This window comes from Bufo gargarizans, chromosome 4 (assembly GCF_014858855.1).
Source record: "Bufo gargarizans isolate SCDJY-AF-19 chromosome 4, ASM1485885v1, whole genome shotgun sequence".
NCBI classification, from domain to species: domain Eukaryota; kingdom Metazoa; phylum Chordata; class Amphibia; order Anura; family Bufonidae; genus Bufo; species Bufo gargarizans.
In genome coordinates this window covers 274,575,716-274,585,261 of record NC_058083.1, presented here as the reverse complement: position 1 = coordinate 274,585,261, position 9,546 = coordinate 274,575,716, and positions in this window count along the sequence as shown.

Below are 9,546 nucleotides of genomic sequence, written 5' to 3'. Positions count from 1 at the left end.
GTAGGCTGTCCGAGAATGTTGGGAGTTGTAGTTTTGCAACAGCTGGAGGGCCGCAGGTTGGGCATGCCTGGTCTACAGTATTAGTGTAGATGGGATAAGTACACTACACACAGGGGGAGGATAGTGACCACTGCGCTCCACCCTCACCCCTGGCCCTGCCTACTTGCCTCGCAAGTCCTAATGACAGGGGAAAACTAGACGGCAGTCCCTAACTTAGGATACGTGCTGGGAAGACAGACAAGACAAATAACGGAACGTGAACAGACCGGGTCAATACCTAGAGAGCTACGCAGTACTAAGGGATGAGCAGAGAATAGTCAGGAAAAGCCCAGGTCAAATACCAGGATAGAAACGAAGTACAACAGGAGTCCACAAAGAATTGTCAGGTGGAAGCCGGGGTCAGGATACCAGGAGAGACGTGCAGTACAAGAGGAGCAGGCAAATAATCGTCAGGGAACAGGGTCAGGTAGTATTCAGTAGTCCAACAAAATGCCAGGAACCTAGAATTAACAGGCAACCTGTGGCCAGCAGGCTGCCTGTATTTATAGTGGGGAGTGAGGATCATGTGACGTGGCCAGTGTCACATGACCGACAGACCGACCAGTCGAGCACCGAGTGATCAGCTCGGCGCTTAAGGCAGACCTAGGAGCAGGGAGCCTCCCAGCTAGCAAAGCCGCCCTGGGAACGAGGTCAAACACAGATCCTTGCTTCCAAAGCTAAGCAGCAGGTCTGCGGCTGATGGGAGACCAAGTGCCCCTTCGGCACCCCGTTACAGTACCCCCCCTTTTACGAGGGGCCACCGGACCAAAGACTTCAGGCGATGGCCTTTTAAGGTGTTCTAAATTAAATTTTCGAACAAGTCTAGGAGATGAACCTCCCTGGCAGGTACCCAAGATCTCTCTTCAGGTCCATACCCCTTCCAGTGAATCAGGTACTGTAAGGAATTACGCACTCTCCTGACATCCACTATCTTAGACACCACATACTCGACAGCATCACTAACAAGAACCGGCGGAGGCGAGGCTTTCAACGGTACAACAGGTTCAAAATACTTTTTAAGTAGAGATTTATGAAATACATTATGAATGTGGAACGACTCGGGCAGCTCCAACTTAAACGATACCGGATTAATAACCTCCGTGATCTTATACGGTCCAATAAAACGAAGAGCAAATTTTCTAGGAGCTACCTTGAGAGATAGATTCTTGGAGGACAACAATACTTTATCCCCAACCTGAAAGTTCACCCCCTTGGAACGTCTCCTATTGGCCTTGAGTTTTTGAGAACTTTGAGCCTTTTCTAGGTTCGATTGAACCCGGGCCCAAACTGTGCACAGTTCGGAGGAGATTTTATCCGCTTCAGGGAAAGAGGAGGAGACGGACGACTCAGAATGAAAACGGGAATGAAAACCGTGGTTACAAAAGAAAGGGGAGACCTCAGCAGAAGAAGTAACACGGTTATTAAAAGCAAATTCAGCCAACGGAAGGTATTTAACCCATAATTGCTGGTCATCAGCAACCTACGACCTCAGGAATTGTTCCACAGACTGATTAAGGCGTTCAGTCTGCCCATTACTCTCAGGGTGGTAGGCGGAGGAAAAAGACAACAAAATCTGACATCTTTGACAGAAAGCCCTCCAAAATTTGGACACAAACTGCACACCCTTGTCAGATACAATATTTTCCGGGATACCATGCCGCCGTACAATTTCTTTCACAAAAATAGACGCCAGGGTCTTGGCATTCAGGAGTTTAGACAGAGGAATGAAGTGAACCATCTTGCTAAACCTATCGACCACTATCCAAACAACAGTCTTACCCTCTGCCGGTGGCAGGTCAGTAATAAAGTCCATCGAGATATGGGACCAGGGTCTACTGGGAATAGGTAGGGGTCGTAGGTTACCAGCAGGGCGAGTCCTAGGTGTCTTAGACCTAGCACAAACCTCACAGGCTGACACATAGGACTTGACATCCCTAAAAAGAGTGGGCCACCAATAGGATCTAGAAACCAGCTCTCTAGTGCCCTCAAAACCAGGATGTCCATAAAAGGCATAATTATGACACTCACCCAACAGCTGGAGATGAAATTGTATGGGGACAAACAACTTATCTGTTGGGGTGGTTGCCGGTGCCAGATGTTGTTCAGCCTTAATGAGAGCCGAGATATTTGGGGTTAAGGCTGCTACGAAGATATTTGTTGGTAGGATGGATTCAGGCGGTGCCTCTGTAGGCTGAAAAGCATGGAAGCTCCGAGATTATGCATCAGCCTTCATGTTTTTACTTCCAGGCCTGAAAGTAATGGAGAATTCAAAACGAGTAAAAAACAGTGCCCATCTAGCCTGACGAGGATTCCACCTCTTAGCAGATTCGAGAAACATAAGGTTCTTATGGTCAGTGACAACAGTTACACAATGCCTTGCCCCCTCCAGAAAATGCCTTCACTCCTCAAATGCCCACTTAATGGCCAGCAACTCCCGATTCCCTATGTCGTAGTTTCTCTCGGTGGAAGAACATTTTCTGGAAAAGAAAGCACACGGTCTCAGGTTAGTTAGACTAGCAGGACCTTGTGAAAGGACTGCTCCTGCGCCGTCCTCAGACGCATCCACCTCCACAATAAAAGGTCTCTCTTGATCTGGCTGGATCAGAATGGGAGCACTACTGAATGCCTTTTTTAGTGTTTCAAATGAAGTAATGGCATCAGTAGACCAGTTCTCCAAATCCGCCCCTTTCTTAGTAAGGTCGGTCAACGGTTTAGCAATTACTGAAAAATTCTTAATAAATTTACGGTAGTAATTGGCAAAACCTAAGAACCGTTGTAAGGCCTTTAAGGATGAAGGCCTTACCCATTCCTTAATAGCTAGTACCTTACCAGGATCCATCTTGAAGGCGTGAGGGGTCAGGACATGCCCTAGAAACAGTATCTCCTGACACCAAAGACACATTTCTCTTTTTTAGCGGACAACTGATTCTCCCTCAACACCTCTAATACTTGTCTAACACGAGACACATGATATTTGAAATCAGGAGAAAATATCAAAATGTCGTCAAGATAGACAATGACAAATTTACCTAAAAACTCTCTAAGAATATCATTCATAAAGTTTTGGAACACAGCGGGGGCATTGCTGAGTCCAAAAGGCATAACCTGATATTCAAAGTGTCCTGCCGGAGTATTGAACGCTGTCTTCCATTCGTCTCCCTCCTTGATTCGGATTAGATTATATGCACCTTTCAGGTCAATCTTAGAAAATCAGGTTGCCCCCAGAACCTGGTTAAATAAATCCGGAATCCATGGGAGAGAGTATCTATTCTGGATAGTGATCTTATTTAATTTCCGTTAATCGATACAAGGCCTAAGACCACCAACCTTCTTCTTAACAAAGAAAAACCCCGCTCCCATAGGAGAGACAGAAGGTCTAATGTGCCCCTTACCGAGGCTTTCCTTAATATAATCCTCCATGGCTTTGCGTTCAGGCTTAGAGAGATTATAAATACGCCCCTTAGGAAACCTGGCACCTTCTACTAGGTGATGAGAACACATCAGAATATTCCCTAATGACCGTGGGAAATATATCAGATTCTACTGAGACCCCAGCTTGTACCACAGACAAGCACGAGTCACACTTAGGTCCCCATTTCACCAACTCCCCCCTGGACCAATCAATAGTGGGGTTGTGTAATCGGAGCCAAGGCAACCCTAGTACCACCTCGACCTGTAAGTTCTCCAGGACTAAGAGGGAACATTTCTCAGAGTGGCACACCCCCATGGTTAAAGAAATCTCTGAGGTACATGACCTCACCATACCACCTACCAGGGGAGTGGCGTCAATAGCCATGACATGGATAGGTGTAGGAAGAGAAAAAATTGGAATACCCAGTCTAATGGCGTACTCAGAGTCAATAAAGCTGGCCGCTGAACCAGAGTCAATAAAGGCCTTACCAGACCATTTATTAACCCCCAGAGATATTGTTATAGGTACCAAAAGATTACATTTCCTAATATCAGGGTGTACCTGGTCTTTAGGTTGCCTTGCCTTGGGAGACTTAACGGAGAGGTCCTTCTTAGGACACTGGTTAATCCAATGGTCAGGATCTCCGCAGTAAAAACACACTCCACGTCTGCGGCGCAGATTCCCTTGAGTCACGCCGACCTGCATGGGTTCTTCAGTAGAGACCTCAGCGTTGTTTCTGGGATAGCCCTCAGGCTGAACCACTACCTGAGGAGAGAACTGTCGTTCCTGTTGTCTCTCTCTAACCCGTCGGTCAAGTCGGACTACAAGGGTCATCATCTCCTCTAGAGTCTCTGGAAGCTGATAACTCACTAGAAGATCCTTTAAGTTATCAGACAGACCTGACCTGAACTGACTCTTAAGTGCTGGTTCATTCCATCCTGAGGGAACACACCACCTTCTGAATTGGGTGCAATACTCCTCCGCAGGTAGATTGCCCTGAACCAGAACCTTTAGAGCAGTCTCGGCTACCAGTGTCCTGTCTGGTTCATCATACAGGGTACCCAGGGCCTGAAAAAAACTCTCCACTGATGTTAAACAACTGGCGTCAGCAGGTAAAATAAAATGCCCAGTCCTGGGGATCACCCTGTAACCGGGAAATGACAATGCCCACGCGTTGACTCTCGGGGCCAGAGGATACGGGGCGCAAACGGAAAAAAAGTTTACAATTTTCTTTAAAGGAAAGAAACTTCTTCCAATCTCCAGAAAAGAGCTCAGGAAGCTTAATCTGGTGCTCTAAATGCGGACTGGAGGCCTGAGGGATGGAAGTACCTTGTCCTAGCTCAAAAGAACAGAGTTTCTCCCCTAGCTCCTGCACCATCTGCGTCAGGTTAGAGACATGGTCAGTCAGGGTCACCAGAGGATTCATGATACAGTGGTTAGGTTATGGCCTGTTAATCTGTGACGGTCACGTACACCACACACAGGGGGGAGGATAGTAACCACTGCGCTCCACCCTCACCCCTGGCCCTGCCTACTTGCCTCGCAAGTCCTAATAATGACAGGGGACAACTAGACGGCAGTCCCTAACTTAGGATACATGCTGGGAAGACAGACAAGACAAATAACGAAACATGAACAGACCGGGTCAATACCTAGAGAGCTACGCAGTACTAAGGAATGAGCAGAGAATAGTCAGGAAAAGCCCAGGTCAAATACCAGGATAGAAACAAAGTACAACAGGAGTCCGCAAAGAATTGTCAGGTGGAAGCCGGGGTCAGGATACCAGGAGAGACGTGCAGTACAGGAGGAGCAGGCAAAGGATCGTCAGGGAACAGGGTCAGGTAGTATTCAGTAGTCCAACAAAATGCCAGGAACCTAGATACTTAAACATTGTGTGGTCCTACTTAGTGATTAGCATTTGTCTTGGTTTGTTTGCGCATATTGTCATACCTGTTTGAGCTTTTAAAGGGTTCTTTGGGACTTTAACATTAATGGTGGATGTTTAGGATAGGCCCTTAATGTTTCATACATTAAATCAATAGGATGAAGTGCAGGACCAGGAGTTCTATGGCTCCTTCCTGGTGCTAATTAGAGTATGTTCTGGAGATTAGACCCAACCCTGTACCTCACATGAATCCAGAGCTCACTTCACTTGTGCACTCTATTAGATTTATTCTGAAAGCTCAGTGGGCTTGTTCTTTCTGCGGCAGCTCTCTCTCTGTCACAACCCAGCGGGCATATCCTTCCTGCTGCAGCACTCTACCTGTAACTGTCACAGCATCAAACACTAGGTATAGCTCGTGGCAGCTGAGTAGTGGAGCCTAGCATTTGTGTCCACCTTAGTGAACTGGAGAGAGAAATTAGAAAAAAAGGAGGTGGTGCTGAACATACAAATTTAGTGAATGGCTATACTAAATTTTTAATTACATGCAATTACAAAAGTGTTTATTTCCAGTTGCTGGCTTTAAAACTGTAGAACATTTTTCATGGGACAACCCCTTTAAGGATGAGCACTGTACATGTATGGCACAGTGAACAAAGCGTTTGTGCATTCACTTACTCATTTATATAGGACTGCCATCTTCTGCAGCACTTTATAGACATCACGTTGTCCTGCATGTGGCTCATAATCTAAATTCCCTATCAGTGTGTCTTTGGAGTGTGGGAGGAAACCGGAGTACTCGGAGGAAACCCATGCAAACACAGGGAGAACATGCAAACTCCATGCAGATGTTGTCCTTAGTCGGATTTCAACCTAGGCCCCCCATTGCTGCAAGGCACCAGTGTTAACCACAGGGTTTCTGTGCTGCATTCTACCATATATGTACAGCTCTCTGATCGAGCGGGCACAAGAGCTGTTCCCACTTGATCAGTACAAGGGCCTGGCATCACTGAAAACTCTGATGCTGGCAGATTAACCCTTTAGATGCCGCGGTCAATGCTGACTACTGCATCTAAGGAATATACAGATGGAGGGTGCTCCCACTCTAACGTAATTGATTCTGATAGCCTTAGAAAGGCCTCTGGGCCCGCCATGTATGGAACCTAACGCAGGTGTGGAAGTAGCCTAACTTGAGCGATGCAGTTTCCAAAATGGGGTCTCTTATTTTATTTATTTTTTACTGATTTGGCACCGAAACCATTTCTGGAAAATCTGCTCTCCAAAAGCCAAATGGCGCTCCTTCCCTTCTGGGCCCTACCATGAGCCCATACAGCAGCTAATATCCATATTTATGGCGTTTCTGTACCCAGTAGTACCCGCCTATAAATTCAAGTAGTGTAGTGTAAGTCTCAGATAGCATGAGGTGAGCACAACATATTGTTCACGGAAATGCAATATATGTGGAAAAATTTCATTTTGCATGGTTAATTACACATTCGTTTCTGTCAAAATGCTAACCAGAATACCTGGAGTTTTCAAAATGGGGTCACTTCTTAAGGGGTTAAATTTATTATTTCACCCCAGAGTCTCTACAATTGTTAGCACAAGCGATGTAGCGCACCATATTGGTGCTGTTATACTTCTAAGCCCTCTTATACATTCATGCAAAAGAATAGGGCCACAAGTAGGGTGTTTTTAAAACTAGGAGCCACAGCATAATAATAAGAACAGTTGCTTTTTACTCTGCAACATTTTAGGCACTAAAATGGCATACAGTGCCTTGAAAAGTATTCACCCCCCTTGACTTTTTTCATGTTTTGGTGCCTCACAACCTGGGATTAACATGGATTGTTTTAGGATTTGCATCATTTCATTTACAGAACATGTCCACAACTTTGAAGATTTTTTTTATTTATTGTGAAGCAAATAACAAATACAGTAGGACAAAATAACAGAAAAAGTTAATGTGCATAACTATTCACCTCCCCAAAGTCAATACTTTGTAGAGCCACCTTTTGCGGCAATCACAGCTCCAAGTTGCTTTGGATAAGTCTCTATGAGCTTGCCACATCTTACCATCAGGATTTTTGCCCATTCCTCTTTTGAAAACTGCTCCAGCTCCTTCAAGTTAGATGGTTTGCGCTTGTGAACAGCAATCTTTAAGTCTGACCACAAATTTTCTATTGGATTGAGATCTGGGCTTTGACTAGGCTATTCCAACACATTTACATGTTTCCCCTTAAACCACTCAAGTGTTGCTTTAGCAGTGTGTTTGAGGTCATTATCCTGCTGGAAGGTGAACCTCCATCCTAGCCTCAAATCACGCACAGAGTGGTACAGGTTTTGCTCAAGAATATCCCTGTATTTAGCACCATCCATCTTTCCCTCAACTCTGACCAGTTTCACAGTCTCCGGCTGCTAAAAAATGTCCCCACAGCATGATGCTGCCACCACCATGTTTCACTGTGGGGATGGTGTTCTTTGGGTGATGTGTTGGGTTTGCACCAGACATAGTGTTTTCTTTGATGGCCAAAAAGTTACATTTTGTCTTATCAGACCAGAGCACCTTCCTCCATACATTTTGGGAGTCTCTCATGCCTTTTTGCAAACTTACAACGTGCCTTTTAGTTTTTTTGCTGAAAGTAATGGCTTTCTTCTGGCCACTCTGCCATAAAGCCCAACTCTATAGGGTGTACGGCTTATTGTCGTCCTATGTACAGATACTTTAGTCTCTGCTGTGGAACTCCACAGCTCCTCCAGGGTTACCTTAGGTCTCTGTGCTGCCTCTCTGATTAATGCCTTTCTTGCTCGGTCCGTGAGTTTTGGTGGGCGGCCGTCTCTTGGCAGGTTTTCTGTTGTGCCATGTTCTTTCTATTTGTTTATGATAGATTTGATGGTGCTCCTGGGGATCAAAGATTTAGACATTTTTTAATAACCTAACCCTGACTTATACTTCTCAACAACATTGTCCCTTACTTGTTTGGAGAGTTCCTTGGTCTTCATGGCAGTGTTTGGTTAGTGATACCCCGTGCTTAGGTGTTGCAGCCTCTGGGGCCTTTTAAAAAAGGTGTGTATATGTAATGACAGATCATGTGACACTTAGATTACACACAGGTGGAAATCATTCCACTAATCATGTGACTTCTGAAGGTAATTGGTTGCACCAGAGCTTTTTATGGACTTCCTACGCACATGCCAATTTTCTGTTTTCTATTTCTAAACAATAGTTTTATTTATATATTTTTCATATTTCACTTCACCAACTTAGACTGTTCTGATCCATCACATAAAATTCAGATTACTAAAACATTGAACTTAAGGCTGTAATGTAACAAAACTGAAAAAATTCAAGGGGGTGAATACTTTTGCAACGCACTGTATCTGTGTAAAAATTGCAATTTTCACTTTGCACCATCTGGTGTACATTCATTTTTGCAAAGCACTTGTGGAGTCAAAATGCTTACAACACCCCTCTTTGAGGGGTGTGAATTCTTTGAGGGGTGTGGTTTCTAAAAAGGGGGTCACTTTTTGTGATTTTTTTTTTATTTCACCTAGGAGCCTCTGCAGTTGTCAGCCAGTGCAGTATACACCACCAAACTAGGCCTCAAATGCACATGGTGCTCTTTTCATCTGAACCCTGCAGTGTTCCCATGCAGCAGTTTATGACCACATAGGGGGTATTGTTGTGCTCAAGGAAAACTATGTAACAAAAATTTGGTAACTTTTTCTCCTATTACCACTTGTGACAATAACACATTTGAGGGTAAAATTACATATAATTGATATACATGATATAAAAATGTAATTTTTAATTTAATTTCTTAATCTTAAAAAAATCTTTGAAATCTTTGGGATTTTACACTGTACATGTACCTCAGGAGCTCTGCAAATGTGACATGGCACCTAAAAATTATTCCTGAAAAATCTTCCCTCCAAAAGGGGGCTTCTACCTTTCTGAGCCCCTTTTTGTGACCACATAGGGGTATTGCTATATTCAGGAGAAAATGGGTAACCAATTTTGGGTTGTTTTTTCATCTGTTAAACCTTGTGAAAATGGAAAATGTGTGACTGAAGCAACATTTGATCTGATTTTTTTTTTCATTTTCGCAGCCAAGTGTTTCTAACTTCTATGAAACATCTATGGGATCAAATTCAAAACACTCATTACACCCCTCAATACATTTCTTTAGGCTTGTAGTATCCAAAATGGTAA